At 41.6% G+C, this 16,619-nt stretch overlaps 1 protein-coding gene across 4 annotated transcripts in view; it reads left to right on the plus strand.

Annotated features, from left to right (window-relative positions):
* Window positions 1-16,619, plus strand: part of ADGRB3 (adhesion G protein-coupled receptor B3) — a 730,220-nt gene that overhangs the window by 536,469 nt on the left and 177,132 nt on the right. The gene's annotated exons all lie outside the window — the stretch shown is intronic.

A 16,619-nucleotide genomic window follows, 5' to 3' on the forward strand; every position in this document is an offset into this window, starting at 1 on the left:
CAGGGGACTCTCCCCTACGACCCCCCCCCCAGTCCCAAAAAGATTGGGCCAGGGGTTCCCATTCCAGGGGCACTCAAAGAGGGTGCCCCTATCCCACCATTATACACTATGGGCCATTGAACTCAATGGCAACATAGGGCATAATCAGAGGCTACTGGGTGGCAGGGGGTTTGAGGGAGAGCCCCCCAAACCCAAGGGAATCCACAGGGGACTCTCCCCTACAAAACCACCAAGTCCCAAAAAGATTAGGCCAAGGGATCCCTGTCTTTGGCTCCCCAAAAGGCCCATTGTCACCAATGCTGGGGAAAGCCCAATTAGCCACTTCCTCCACTATAATTGCTGTGGGGAAAGTGTTTCTGGCCAGAGGGGGGTTTGAGGGAAAGGTAATTAAAAGGCCCCAAAACTGCAGGGCAGCTTCAGGGGACTCCCCCACATTCAGCCACCCTGGCCCAAAAACACTGCACCCATCTGTGGGCACCCCCAAAGGGAATACTGTTCCCAATGGTGAGAAAAAAAAAACAATAAGAGCCACTTTCCCCACTGTAATTATCATGGGAAATTATCTGGCCTAGTTGAATTTTGAAAGAAGATAAAGCCTAAGCTGGATTAATATTTTTTTTAATTTCAAAAAACACAATCCCTAATAACACCCTTATTAGTGGGGCAGCCTATTTAATGGCCCTAGCCAAACCGAAAGCACCCTCAGATTCCAAAAATAGCTCTATAAAAACATGAAAGTGACCCACCCCACACAGTCCACACACCAACCCCCTTACACCAACCAGAGGTAATTAAAAAAAAAACAAAACGTGACAGAAAGAAACTTAACTTTTTAACCCCCCCCCCAAAAAAAAACCAGAACCAGGAAAAGAGACAACAGGACAGTGTAGCAGGAAGAGCCCGCTCTATCTATCAAGGCAGGTGTCCGTAACAAAGGAGGCTTGAGGCAGGATCAGGAAAAACAGCTAGGATTTATTTGATACACACGTGCGGTCTCAGACCAAAGATGGGCGTCTGAGCAAAGATCATATGCCCAAGCTGCCCCTATATAGCAGCACACATTTGCATTAAAAGCAGCTTACAACAGAACTATGCTGACATACAAAATTACCACATCTCACACCAAGAGGTTCTGATTCTGCTTGCCGTCCTTTAGCTCCTCTTGGTGTGTAGCCCTAACCACAATCCATCTTTTGCCTAACAAAAGTCATTTACATCAACACTGTTTTTGCACATTCAGGACTATTCTGCATTTAGCCTCTTCCAACTCAACCTGACCCCCCCCCCCAAGCCGCAGCGTTTTTAGCATAACATTTCATGGTAAGGTCACATGAGAGGCCTGCAATGCCCTCCATCAGCTAAGCAAGTCTAGGCATGTCTTATTAGGCTCAGTTCTATTGATTCTTATATCCTAATACATTCTTTTCCCATAAAATCTATATTCTTTCTACCTATGCCTTCTTCAACAGGATGCAAAACCAACAGCAACAGATCCAAACAAATCCAACTGAAAAAGGCCAACAAACTCAACTGTTAAAAAACAGAACATTTTAACAATAAAAAACCTCAGGCCAAATCAGTCAACACCCCCCCCCCCCAAAAAAAAAAACCAGAACCAGGAAAATGGACAACAGGACAGGATGCAAAACCAACAGCAACAGATCCAAACAAATCCAACTGAGAAAAACCCAACAAACTCAACTGTTAAAAAACTGATTTTTTTAACAATAAAAATTAGGCCAAACAGCCCCCCCAAAGAACCAGAACCAGAAGAGAAAAGGAACAACAGCAGCACAACACAGCAGCAACAAATCAAACACAGAATCCTTTTAAAACAGTAAAAAAAACTTGACTTTTAACAATACAGGAACTTAACCAACCCCTCCCCCCCCAAAAAAAAACCTTCACCCTAACCCCAAAGTAAGATATAGGCATATTGGCAACCCCCTCACCCCCCTAACCCTAACCCCAAATAAATTACCCACCCACCCAAATCTGGATAAGTAAAGGGACTCTGAGTCTTAAAAAGTTCTTTCACTTTTATCCTAACTAAAATAAAAACAAGAACCCCAAGACTGTCTTACCTTAGATGTCTTCTCCAGGCAGGTCAGGCAAGGCTGAGAGAGAGCAGCAGCAGCCGAGGTCAAGGGCCAGTGCAGCACAGTCTCTCTCTCACACCAACACAGTAGCAATGGAATGGAGTCCAGCTAGGCAGACTCCTTAAAAAGATTCTCTGGTTCTACACAAAGTTTCAAAAAATACCACTGCTCTGTGATTGGCCAGAGAACAGTGTTTACTTGGATACCCAAGTAAACAAAAGAACAACAATGTTGCTGATGGCTAGGGGATTAGCCAAGCCATCAGCTGCACAACAGCCCTGCAAAGCATGCATTTTGCAAATGCATGCTTTGGATTGGCTGCTGGGGCTCTTCTCCCCCTCCCCCTCCTTCCCTGATCCCAGGGAGACTATGGGAGAGGCGGGAAAAGGCTTCCAAAGGCGGGAAAAGAGGCAAGCAGCTTCCCTGAGGCTGCAAAAGCTCCTTTCCCGCCTTTTACATTGAGTTCCATATACTTCTGAATATTGGATTCGGAAGTATACGGCGCCGTATACTTCCGAATCGGGGTATTCGGCGGTCTGTTTGGTTCGGCTGGATATCTGGGTGATATATTACTGGTGCATTAACAGAGGCAGGATATGGCCAGAGCAGTGTTATGTGCCAGCTTCACTCTAGGATTTTACTTGTCCTCTTTTTTTTGTCTGAAGGAAGTAGAATTATTTTTCTTTTTATTTCTAGATAGACATTTTCTGGATTATTAATTTCTGCTAATATTTGTACTTATTTATGGTAATTTATACATAGTAGTTAAAATGTTTTTGATCTTATGCAATTGGGCAATTTGATCTTGTTTGCAACTGTCCTTGCAGTCTGTATAATTAAGTAAGGGATTCCCCCACCCAATTTTCATTGGTTTACCTCAGGACATACTTTTCTGCCCTAATTGTGCGGACATATATTTTCTTCTGGTTCACATCTAGCAAGTGGTAGATTTGCTGATTTGTGAAGCAAATTCTAGTTTATACTTTATATTTCCACTTTTCCAAACTAACATATTAAATTTCAGGGCTTTTTTTTCTAGGGGAACGTGAGTTCTGCAACCTCTTAATGGGAACAAAATTCTCAAAAAAATGTTTAGACGTTCATGAGGGGTACCCATGTGTTTCTCCTTCATTTTCCTCTTGAGAGTTCCAGCTCCTCTTTTTCCAGTAGGATTGCCAGGTCTGATTCAAGAAATATCTGAGGACCTTGAGGGTGGAGCCAGGAGCAAGGGTGTGACAAGCATGATTGAACTCCAAAGGGAGTTCTGGCAGCCACATTTAAAGTGACTGCATGCCTTCCCTCCATTTGGAAATAATGGATAGGGTCACCTTTTCCAGAATCATAGAGTTGGACCCCCTGGTCCAATCTTCTTGAAACTTGGGGGGTGTTTTTGAGGAGAGGCGCTAGATGCTATGCTGAAAATTTGGTACCTCTCCTCAAAAAAAGTATCCCCCCAGAGCCCCAGATACCCACAGATCAATTTTCCATTATACCCTATGGAAATTGGTCTCCACAGGGAATAAAGGAGTGCCCAGCAGACATTTCTCCCCCCCACACACACACTTTCTGATGACCGTGAAGCAGGGAGAGGTCCTCAAAACTGGGGAATCCCCTGCCCTGAACTGGAGATTAAAAAGGTAAAGGTAGTCCCCTGTGCAAGCACCAGTCATTTCTGACTCTGGGGTGACAGCTTCCTTTGTCCAGTTCTCTGGATCCCATGGGAGAAATACAAAGAAAGCACCTTTAAGACCAATGAGTACTAATATTTTAAACATGTTTTAAGTTTTTTAAACAATATATTTGTTTTTGTGTCCTTTATAAAGTTTATATCTCTGCTACCTAATCTTAAATAGGTACACACATGACCCAGCCTGACATGGCTTGGCCCAACCCAACATGGCCCGGCACAACAAAGTTTCATTTATGTCAGATCCAGCCTTCACAACAAATCAGTTTGACACCCTTGCTCTAGAAAAGAATATTTTAAGAAAAAGGAAATGTCTGCCCAACAGAAATTGTGGGATATACTGGTGGTTTGACGCTTTAGGTTGGATAAGACAGAGAGTGAAGAGTGATAACTTAAATGCAGCACTGCATTTTTTTGGTAAATATGAGAATGTCAGTATAAACCACAATTCCAGCTTGAATTATCCCCCCCACTCCTCTATAAAATGTAACGCCATTTAGCCATGTAAGTCTGCAATGCCTTGATGTCCCTGCTCCAAATTATGGACTGGTGGGGCCAGAAAAAGCACAGTGTAATGATACACAGGGATCCTACATTTCACAGGGCAGAGGAGTAAGAAGAATGTCATTTCCAGCAGCTATTTTGTGTCAAACACATGTATTATAACATAATTAACAAGTCAGATGTTTACTGTTATGCTCTTCTTGAGTGGGTTTTTGATTGATTTTGCTATTGAAATTAGAACTGAGAAATGGATGGAAGCTGGAAAGAAGAAATCCATTTTACTGTTTAATATATATGTAACATAGGGATGCCAGCCTCCAGGTGGGATGTGAGGATCCCACAAAATTACAGCTCATCTCCAGAATACAGAGATAAGCTCCCCTGGAGAAAATGGGTGCTGTGGGGAGTAGACTCTATTGCCTTGTACCTTACTGAGATCTCTGTCCTCCCAAGGCTCTACCCCCAAATCTCCAGGAGTTTTCCTGCCTGGATCTAGCAACCTTACTGTCAGCTGTGGGACTATCTTCAATTAAAGTAGACCTCCACTGTTGTCAGAAGGTTGACTTTATTGATGGATAGTCAATCAAAATACTGTGTCAGATCTGGCTCATCTGAGGGGTGGCCAGAGTTTTATATCTTCTCTAGGGCCGTTATGCAGCCTGCCAAATTCTACAGTGCAAAAGCCCAGGCAAAACAATACAAATTGGTTCACACCCCCTCCCAGACAATAAGCGCTTTGAGCTAGCTCTGGGATGAGATAAGACAACCTTGAGGAGGCAGTTCCAAGGGGAGAAACGAATACTTATAACTGCTACACAGACAGAGCAAAGCAGGCACAGTCCACACTCCCCATATTCCCAAAACAAAGAAGGAAGTCAATATGCAGTAACTCAAAAATGGCAAGGGCATTTGACAGTTACCCCCCATTCCTCCCTGTGGCCCATGGGGATCTGGCAACCCTAGGTACAGCTAAATATCAAGTGTGTGTGTGTGTGTGTGTATATATATATTCTGGAAAATTAATCTGCACAGTTAAAATCTTATGAGCTAAACATGCACTTTCAAAGATGCTGTCTACCGGTTTTCAAATACTGCAGGGATATAACAAAGCCAATATTATAACTCTACCCTAAAAGAACAATAATATAGGTCACAGTTGGTTCAGTGTAATCAAATTTTAAGTGTCTGTCCACTTTGAAAGAATCAAATAAATCTATCACTACAGTTGTCCTTCAAGTTGTACCTCTTTTCATTCAAGACAATGTTACTGTTTGTGTAGGATTTATGCACCAGAGTTACTAAACAGAACACTGCAGCCCCATTCCCTAGTATTTCAGCTGTCTGGCTGCAGGAAGTTGGCAGTAAACAACATAGGCCAGATCATTCCTTCCTCTATCTATGCCTTGTTTTAAAAGGTGAAAAGTGCAATGACTGGAACAGAATTTACCTCCCCTTTTCTCTAACAAGTTTTGCAGACAGTTTAACATTTCTTTGCTCTCTTACTTTTCCTAACATTTTTTTTCTTTTTTCCCCCCTTCCTGCTTCCCTTTGCTTTTCACTATCCTGTTTGCAGTTGTACTTATCCTCCATCCTTTACTTTTCTCAAGCATCTTTGACTACGATTCTGCAGCCAGGGACTCTGGCCTATATATCCTGTGAGTGCTAGATTAATTCCTCTGAGAAGAGGAATAGTAAATAACAGTTGCAGCAGTGGCAGATGTAGTAGTACTACTACTAGTAGTAATAGTACATTTGTATCCAGTTTGAAGGCCTTTGGATGTATTCTTAAAGTGATAAAAGATATGCTTTAATTTTCCATGTCATGCAACTGATCTAGATTTTCCTGGGTAGAAGCTACCAGAGGCAGGGGAGAAGGGAAAACTAAAGGCAAGGGAAAAGATAACTGGCAGGTGGGAAGGAGAGAAGTCAGGAAAAGGAGAGAAGCTATGGGGCTTTTAGGAAATGAGAAGAAGAAATAGTTGGGGGGGGATGAGACGCCCCGTGCAAGTTCTTGCAGGTCCCCTGCTTGTTAATTTTCCATTTTACAGTTCTTACCTTTTATGCACAATCACTGCTAACTGTCTTGTGAGAGCCTTTCTGCAAGTTCTGCTCTCATCATTCAAAATACATAGCTATTTGTTATTATAACCCTGGTCAGATGTAGTCTATAGAAATAGTACAGTCTTTATACCTTGACTTTTTAAACTCTTCTGGTCCTCAAGGTGGCTTATAGAAAATAATGTAACTCTTACCACATAATCAAAACTTCCCCAAAGTGATAGTAATCCAGCCGGCAAATACTATATTCACAGCATCAGACTTACATTACATCACATACTACACAAGCTTACATGAGCCTAGAAGTTTGTTGATGCAGAGTAATCTCTTTGGAGGGAGCTACAATTAGTGCCAACACTGAAAAGGCCAAATCCCATGGTTTGATCTCCATACCTACTTCTCAGCAGAGTATGTCAATAGCCCAATATTTTGCTAAAGGCAGTGCTATCTGAGTAAGAAATTCTGCTTGTGCCACTGAACAGAGCAATGCAAGCAAACAAGAGTGATAGAAGAAATAACACCAAAGTTATTACAGATTCACCAGAAATAAATTTTGCCTGTTTTAAAACACCTATTTGTCTTTACTCAATTAATCCAGACTTGCCTGTATAGGGGGAGCTCTACAGGAGTACCTCCCATACTTTTCTTTTGTTTGTATCTTGTTGCTTGTCCACACTGGCCATTCATAAACACTGTTTATTGTAGGTAATGTGACTGGGAAAGCTAGGGAAGGAGGTATTTATTTATTTCATTGTATTTTAAATGCCCTTCTCTGTCAAAGCAGAGCTCAGGGGCTGTAATAATTCATTATACAGGATTAAAAATTTTAAAATAATAAAAGCAAAATAGGTAACCTAAAAAGATGGCATTCAGAATTACAGCAGTACCACTGCCTCATGGGAAAAAGCAGGTGTTGGTGGGAGTGCCAGTAGGATGTAACCATCACTGTCCTAAATGAAATGCTTGTCTTAACATCTCTGCTTTACAAGCCCTGTAGAAATGTAACAAGTCCCACAGGGCACGGATGTTATTCAGCAATGTTCCACCAGGTTGCAGCCAGGGTGGAAAATGCCCTGGCTCTAATCTAGGACTAGTGGACGTCTCTTGGGCCAGGGACCACCAGTAGATTCTGATCTACCAAGTGCAGCGTTCTTCTGGGAGTACACCAGGAGATGTGGTCCTGAAGATATGTGGGTTCCAGGCCATTAAGTACCTTGAAGGTGAACACCAAAACTTTGAACCTGAACCAGTACTCTACAGGAAGTGATGTGAGGCAGTTGGCTAGGCTATACTGGGAAAATAGATTATGATTGAGAAACAGACTGTGAACTGTACTGAAGGCTGAGAGCAAACTTCCACTTGTTCAGGACCTGAGTGCTCAATCTTGTATTCAAAATTGCATGCAAATAACAGAGCATATTAAAATAAGTGTGCATTCTCTATCATGGATTGTTGATGCAGCAAAGGCACTTGACATTTTTTAAAAATAAGAAAAAGAAATGAAGTTCATGATAATTCTCACAGAATCAGCCTCCTGTATAAAACATTTAATGTTTAAGTGAAAAAGCCAGATATAGAAAATGGCACTTCCTTCCTTGAAGGTCAACCAGAGAACAGAAACGGTTTGGGTACCTGTAGAAACTGACTAATCTATTGTGGGATAGACTGTCTACAAGCTAAAACTTATAAGCACATGGAAAGAATTATAATGAGCAATAAGCTCTAAAACACTTGCATTTAATCATGATGGGCTGTGCTTTAAAATTTTATAAGCGCTATGTAAACATGCAATGAGCTGTGAAGGGTTAATGCCTCACAGAGCCAGAGAGCCTTGAGTGACAGGCTGCTCCAAGAGATCTGATTGGTTAGCAATAGCATCAGTTGAGCAGAGAAAGAGTTGAGGCCTGAATGCAGTCTAAATTCAGCATTGACTGAAAAGTCTAGTTCTAAATAATGTGAGTCTGACAAAGAAGGGTTTAGTGCTGATGGGGTTTGTGCTTAGCCTTGGCTGAGAACAGTTTCACACAGATGGAGAACTGGGAAGGTTAGCAGGAGGAGTAGGTAGTTAGGTGAAGATTCTCATTAAGGCCAGAAAAGAGGTGGCCAAACTGTGGCTCAGGTCGAGGAGGAACTTAATGCAGGTTTATCTCAAGTAAATGTGCTTAGAATCAGGACCTCAGTCAGCCTTTGAGTGCTGACTCATAGGCAACTATTTCCACCATGTGTGAAGCAGGGAAGGAGGGGGAAATAGGCAGGCTTACAAGTTCTTCTCCTCTACCACAGAGGTCACCCAGAGACCTAGAGAGAAGAAAGAGAGCTCAAGAGCTGAGAGAGCCACTGGAAGGAGGGATGGAATTAAAGAGGACTGCACAGAGCCTCCCCCTTAGTTTCATAGCTTTTGTAGGAGCTGTATTTACTAACCTCGGTGTCAAGGCAAAGGTGGGACAGCCATTGTTCTTAAGAAAGGAAGAAAATAGATTTAAAAGGCTGTTCCATCAGAAAAGGAGAGAAAAGCATAGGGAAAATCTTGCCTCTGAGGGAGGGAAGTGAGCTAGGTCTTCATAACATGTTACATTTCTGTTCCCACCTTCTTCCATAGCTAAGTAGTCTGCAGCTACAGGTGTGAAGGGGGTGGGGTGTTGGAGAAAATCAGTAAAAAAGCTTTCCCCATTTTTTTCCAAGAACTTCCTGAATTTTTTCAGCTAAAACAATTGTAAATTTTGAGGCGCTCTTAAATAGTTTATCTTTTGGATAAGGTATTTCAGTATATCCAGCATATTCTCAAATATATATTCTTTCTTTAAATTTGACCAATTTTGATAATACTCTAGGGCAATTCACTATTGAAGAGTTCAGTGTTTTCCATGTTATAAAACTTATCCAAATATGCTTTGTGTCATAATATGACAGTATGAGACTGTTTATAAACAGCAAATACTGCATTTTCTTTACTACAAAATTTGTTTTCTAACCCCTTTCTAATACCCTGGAGACATGATTCAGGGGAGGAGGGCACTTGGTCCAATAGCCCTGCGTCAGGAGAAGCTGTTCGGCAGAAGTGGAATTACCCCTACTAGTTCTTCCATCAGTGGAGATGAACCAACTTCCCCAGGATTGGAAAGAACTTATTGGGGAGGTGGGGAACAAAAGAAAGATCCATGATCCTTGTATCCACCAATTGTTGGATCAGACTCCTTATAGTTTCATTTCTGAGGCAACCATAAATGAGATAGCTCCCATTTAAAGGTAACATGTTGCTAATACCCAACACACCTTAATGTCCACATGGGGGCTTTTATTTATTTATTACACTTCTGTCCTGCCTCAAGGTGGTCTGCACTGGGTTCTTAGTCAACCTTCCATCCAGGCACTGAAAAGATCCAAAACTGTTTAGCTTCAGCAGGGTTGCTGCAATATCATATGCCTTCCAAACATATTCTGGGTCCCTACCATCCTCTGGGTGTATATTACGTAAGTACTCATGTACATTGAAGCAAATTCAAGCCTGGATTATTAAATGTCTTATCATGTAATGCTGAATACTGCAGTAAGTTTTGAAAAAACAAGAGAGAGGGGAAAACCTCTTGTGTTTTACCAGTAAACCATTTTTTTTACCCGTAAAAGATTAGTCTTGCTTCTCAATGAGACTCAAGGACCAGACTGAAAATGTTCTGAAGAGTCAACTGGGTTCCAGATGGGCTACAGTATGACTGCTGAGTGCAAGCAGCAGAACCTTACACAAAATAAATAGATAAGTGGGAAGCCTGACTGAAATTGGTAACAAACTTAACCAAAGATAAACCCTGAAGCCTAGAGGGTATTGTGAGTGTGTTTGGGCCTGCCTCAGATACTGTAAAATAAGAAATGTCTGCTTCCTTGTAAGAAACAACTACTTTTGTTTTCTATAGTGATCAAGTATGGAAATGTGAAATGGGTTTTAATTGAATTTCTTATCAAATTTGCTCTTAATGAGTTCCCATTGTTGTGTGTATTTAAGATTGTAATTAGCTCTTGTGTTCCTTTGCATATTTAGCAATTGTATAAACAACACTTAACATCTGTTTCTACACGGTCATATTGCAATATGTTGAGACTTGGTTTCATCTTTGAAAAATACCATGAGTAGAAATTGAGTCCATGTGGATGAGCCTTTATAATCAAGTACAAATGAATGCACTGCTGCCCCACTTTTTCATTCAGTTGCTGGCAAAGGGGCATGCCCCAGATTCTAGCACCTGGGAAAAGGCTGGTCTTAAGAAAGCTCCAAGTCCATGGTGTTCAAACTGTTCCTACGAAGGTTCCTTTGCAAAGTATCAGGGGTTCCTCCTCAATGAGAATACTGCACATGGCAGGCAAATACATAAGGAAATTCCATATGTTTGTGCTTTTATTCATCTACTTATTTGAAATATTTCTACTGTGCCTAACAGAAAACAACAACAAACAAAGATTGGACAGATCAGAATAAATAGAAGAGCGCCCTTCCTGACCTTTAAAGGGGCAGCAGGCAATTTGACAGGTTCATCAAATTGTCAGTGGCAGGATGGAGGAAAATAATGTGTGTGTTTTAAAAAAAATACAGCAAGTTCCATTTCCATGGAAGTACAATGGTTACCTGATGATGAAATGCCACGATGGAAGAAGCAAAGCAGTTTTTTCTAAGGAGAGATTTCCATAACTTGATGCCACTGGCAAAAAGGCCCTGTCCCATGTGGCTACCAGATGGGTCCAGACTAAATTCTCTGTCAGCAGAACGAAACTTTCCTGCCTCTCCCCTCTCACTGCAGCCCACTGAACTCCATGAAATGCTGCTTCTGGCAGACAGGAATTACATGAGGGGAGCTCTGCATAAGAACATAACATAAGAACATAAGAGAAGCCATGTTGGATCAGGCCAACGGCCCATCAAGTCCAACACTCTGTGTCACACAGTGGCAAAAAATTTTATATACACACATACACTGTGGCTAATAGCCACTGATGGACCTGTGCTCCATATTTTTATCTAAACCCTTCTTGAAGGTGGCTATACTTGTGGCCGCCACCACCTCCTGTGGCAGTGTATTCCACATGTTAATCACCCTTTGCAGCAAAAAGGGGGAACTAGTGGAAATTGCCAGCTTAGTCTGGACCCAACCCAGTGGTTTTGTGCTAGTACATAGAGAAGACTATCAGAAGCGGATCTCAGAATAGAAGTAGGTTCATAAGGTGATTTTCAGAAGCTTAGTCTCATTTGTCCTACATATATTCCTTTCATTTTCTCTTAATAGATGCTCTAATAAATAGAAACCATCCAACGTTTGTGGCATGCTCATGATGCCATTTATTTGTCTAAACAGATTAAGAAGTAGGTCCATAAAAATTGTTATTAGTGACAGGCAAACATGCCTGTTACGTAGTGAATTTACTGCTTCACAATAGCTTTCGTGGGCATCTGGGCAACTGCAGGAAACACCACAGACTCTGATAGATTTGAACTTGGAACAGCAACCAATGTGTAGTCTTGGCATGAAGCTTGACTGCCGTGATTTGGTATAGGAATCGGGCAGAGATGGCCTCTGCCTCAGAAGGAGAACACATATGAAAGGGCTGCAGTAAGAACAGAACACCTGCTCATTATATGTGACCTGTCTCTACACGATCCACAGAAAACAATGATAAAAGCTACATCTGTCTCTCACAACATAAAAAATGGTCTCTTGCAACTACAAAAAGCAACAACCACCACCCAACAAATTCCTTTAGGCATCCAGTGAAAAAAAGTAACTAACAAATATAGTTACCAGCCATCATTTCCAAATAGCATGGGGAAAATCTGGAATATTTATCATATTCCTATGCTGAATCTCATGAGTAATTTTCATTTTGACTCAATGTCATGATGAAGAAACCTGGAAAGTGGAGGAAGTGAACTGGGGGGAAAGGAGTGGGCACTCAGGAAAACCAGGAGTCAGGAGGAAAGGTACAGCCAGAGAATAGAGATGGGGGGGGGGGGAAATAGGAAGGACAGTCGAGATGGGGAAGAAACCCACTCTGTGGGTTTGGTATAGGGGTGTGTTGTTCATGCAGGTATATAAGTGGGGGCACAGCCCAGCCATGTTGTCTTAGTGGGTAGCTGCTAATAAAGCATGTTCCTGGTTGAACTCTTCCATGTTGAACCCAGTGTTTAATAGTGTCCATGCTCAATCTGAAAAAAGCTGAATGTTTGTGACCATCTAGAATCAAATGCTCAGAACTGCTGAATGAACAATTTGGTTGACAAGGATGTTCTCAAAATATATGCATGTGCACAGGGATGCCAATATTTGTCCATTCCTACCCTCCCAAAAGTTATAAAGCATGTCGAGAGCAGCAGGCAACAGTTTGCAAGCCATTTTGAGTCACGTTCAATTTTGAGGGGGCTTGAGTCCAAGTTGTAAATAGTGCAAGCAATTCGACCAGGACAGTTTGCTTTTTGAAGTTCATCCGTATCATTAAATCTGACATATATATCCTGTGCTTTCAGCTGGTACACAGTTGTTCCCATTATAGCTATGTGTTATAATTTCTTCAGCCCCATTGTTCTAGAGTTGGTACCTGACTTCCCTCTCAGAATTATTCTACTACTGCTTTTGCCACTGATGAGAAATGCTATCCCACTACACTTGTTTGGCCGGCATTTTGACCCCTCGGTGACATTTTAAAAGAAGGAAAGTGAAGGAAAAGTCATGAACTTTCCAGTAATGTCCTTAGTTTCCTTTTAATAGTCATTTCCAAAATTATTATGATCCGGTTAAAAATATCTAGCGATTATGCCCTCTCTTTGGGGACAACTAAACTATGCTCAGTGCTCTGCAGTTCCTGTTATAGAATGAATTTTTTTAAAAAAATTAAGTAGCAGGTCATCTATAAAAACTTGGGAGGGGTTAACCCATAAAAGCAGGTTTCTAACTGTTATGGCTGCAAAACCACGAGTGTGAACACTCATGGTGAAGTTTTACCCTTTTATTGACAAGGGTGAATTTTCTTTTTCCATTCATCACTTTGTAGCCCTCTACAAAGTTGCATTAGCAGTTTCCCAGCTACAGAGCGCAATCCGTAGTTACAAATGTTCAGTAAAATTCCAGTTATATTGTTGCTAGAATTGCCAGAATTTTTCCGGCAGCCAGCAGGGGATGGTGGGGACTTACCTAGACAGAGAAAGGTGCAGGCTTCATCACTGGCATTGCATAAGAAGTGATCTCGTTACACTTCAATGTGGCTTTGATGCTCTGTTACTTGGGCAAAAACTTTATGGTAAAACTGGCTTCTTCCATAGGGCGTTTTCGCACTCACCTTCAGCTGGCGCGACCCCCCTCTTCACCACGCAGGATCTGCGCGGATTTCGCACTAAACGCCGCGGAGCAGCCTTTTGCGCCGGAAACTCCCGGCGCAAAAGCCGCTCAAACGGAAACCGCCAAAAAGCAGTTTCCGTTTGAGCGGCTTTTGCGCCGGGAGTTTCCGGCGCAAAAGGCTGCTCCGCGGCGTTTAGTGCGAAATCCGTGCAGATCCTGCGCGGTGAAGAGGGGGGTCGCGCCGGCTGAAGGTGAGTGCGAAAACGCCCATAGAGTTTTACTCAAATACCACAGCATTGCCTGGATGTCATTGGTCTGATGACATCACTTCCTGTGTGACACTAGCAATGAGACCTGGGCATTTTTCTTTCTCCAAGTAAATGCCCTGGTGGGCAGCTGAGCCTAGTAGCGAGGAACCCCTACCTGCACTGGGAGGTCTGGCAACCCTAATTGTTGCTCCCTATCTTCTTCTCAGTCTTCATGCTCTCCTCCATCAATACAAATTCTGTGGTTACCTTGTTGAGCCTTTGGCACAAATGTTTTTACACAATGTTTACAGAAATGTTATAGGCCTCCAATTTTTATCTTCTACATCTTGGATGTAGGCCACCCTTTTCACCACTAGGTAACTTATCTTTGTTTTGGGTCATGGTGGAGGACCTCTTATTTGCATGTGTTAAGAGCCATGGATGATTTAAATCAAGCCATCTATATAAGCAGAGTATACCAAGCCATGTTATATTGTTTTTCATATCCATTTTGCTAATATCATGCCAGGAGTTCCCTTCATGGATGATGGACCTTCCCTACCAAACATTGCTCAGAGAGCTTGTACCCTTAAAAAAGCTTATGTTAAAAATAAACCCTGACAAGAGTACAAATATGAACTTTTAAAATGACTCCAGAGATGAGAGAGTGTTCCATCTGGACCATATGTGAGATAAAAATCACCAAGAACCAATTTATCACCACTCAAACCATGCTGTATCCACTGAAATGACAAAAAAATAAAATAAGTGTTAGAGAAAATTGGAGCTTGTCAGTTCACAAGTGTGTGATTTAGAGCTTGCTATCATTAAACACCACTAAAAAGCTCTGCTGTCAAAGGGAAATGCAAAGTTATGCATTAGGAAGATAACGACCAAAACTGCTGCCTTCTGGATGAGCTGAGGGCTTAAGTTGTAATATATATACAGCCAAAAAGCATAGAATTGGGAGTAATAAAATCAAAGGAATTCAAAAAGCAAACTGTGTAAAATGGGGGGCTTTAAATTCTCCTCTGGAATCATATTAGAGGAATACATTTCTGGATTGGCCCGTTTGTGGTTCAAGGGTGAAATGGTACAATTTGAGATTGTTGGGAAAACTTTGTTTGGGGCATGGGTAGCATAATACCTTGAGCATGCTGATTCAGAAATCAAAGCTATATAAATCTCTGGTCCATTGCTTAAAATTCCTAAGTTCACCATCCATGTGGGGCAATAGGCCTGAAGTGAGACACAACTGACTAAGCCTTATTGTGGAAAGACAAAACTCTTGTATTTGCTAAGGGGAAGGAGGACAATTTTATTTCAGCTAATATATTTATAGGTATTTTACAAAGCAAGAACCATAAGACCATGAGTTACTAGCATGCTATTAAATGCAAGTTACCTCAATGAGAGTGAAGATAGTAATTCGTGTATATATCACAGTTGTCAATCAGGCCAGAACAGGTGTGAAAGTTAAGGGGGCAACATATTATCATTGCAAGGATAATTCCACATCTTAATTTGGAGATTCCCACCCCATGCTTTTTCTTTCATGACGCCTAGGGTTAGCACTAGATTTTACACATCCCTGGGTAAGCTTCATGTTGAACTTCACTGAAAACCACTGAGTTATGTAGAATCCTGACAGCTTCTCAAAGAGACTCAACCACACCAATAATGGAATAGACAAAAAAAAAGCTATACTTGAATGCATCCACATTGTAATTTAAACTGTGCTTTGAAGCTCTGAATCAGCAAACTGTTCACAGCATATGAAAATCATAAATTCAGCTCGCTTCCATGGGCAGGGGTAAGATGTGAGCTGATTGTGTCTTGCATAGACTCCTGCCCTTGGGATTCCACACTCCTTTGGGCTGATTATATGGCACAGGAGCAAGCAGAGGGAATGGGGCCAAGAAAGTCGCATGTAGAGAAGACTTCTCTTTGCTCTGCATTTAACCTTGAAAAGAGGTAGCTGGAGGTGGGACAGGGAACTGGCGCTATCTGCCTGCAAAGCTGTCCTCCCAAATATTGCTTTTCATTTTCTAACTTTGGATTTGTTATTGTCTTTGTCATTGGCTAAAAGCCTCTGGGGTTTTGACTTTATATATATAAATATATATATGATTGTACTGTTAAATGTGCTTATCTACCATAACATATGACTAGTGGATAGCTTGGTGATGGGCCAGGGAACATAATACAGAGGTGAAACACTTGTTGGGAAATTATCTAGTCAGGAGGTGATTGTTCTGCCACCTAAGGATGAGATAATCCTTACAGATACTGTTGGACTTGGCTCTCAGAATGCATAGTCAGAGTGACATTGTTTCCAGGAATGCCTTTTACCCGTTACATATTCTGCATAAAACTAACTACCTGTTTTTTCAGCCAGTCTGCCTATGTTAATCCATGCTACTGTTACCATAAAATTAAATTATTGGCAGGTGTTGAAAGCTAACTCAGAAAATTCAGTATGTTTCAAAATGCTGTAATTTGTCTTTTAATAACCCCCCTGATGTTTTCAGCACATAACACCAGTTAAGAATATTCACATTGCCTGTGTGTTTGCAGAGTCAGTTAAAGGTGCTGGCTTTAACCTTCATGAGTTAAACATTGTACTCATTATACAAGGGTTGTCAGTCCAAGCCGTGGTGGGCAGGTATGGCTTGAGGAAAAGTCTTTTTTTCCCCTTTTAACTCAGTGA

This window comes from Heteronotia binoei, chromosome 1 (genome assembly GCF_032191835.1).
Source record: "Heteronotia binoei isolate CCM8104 ecotype False Entrance Well chromosome 1, APGP_CSIRO_Hbin_v1, whole genome shotgun sequence".
NCBI classification, from domain to species: domain Eukaryota; kingdom Metazoa; phylum Chordata; class Lepidosauria; order Squamata; family Gekkonidae; genus Heteronotia; species Heteronotia binoei.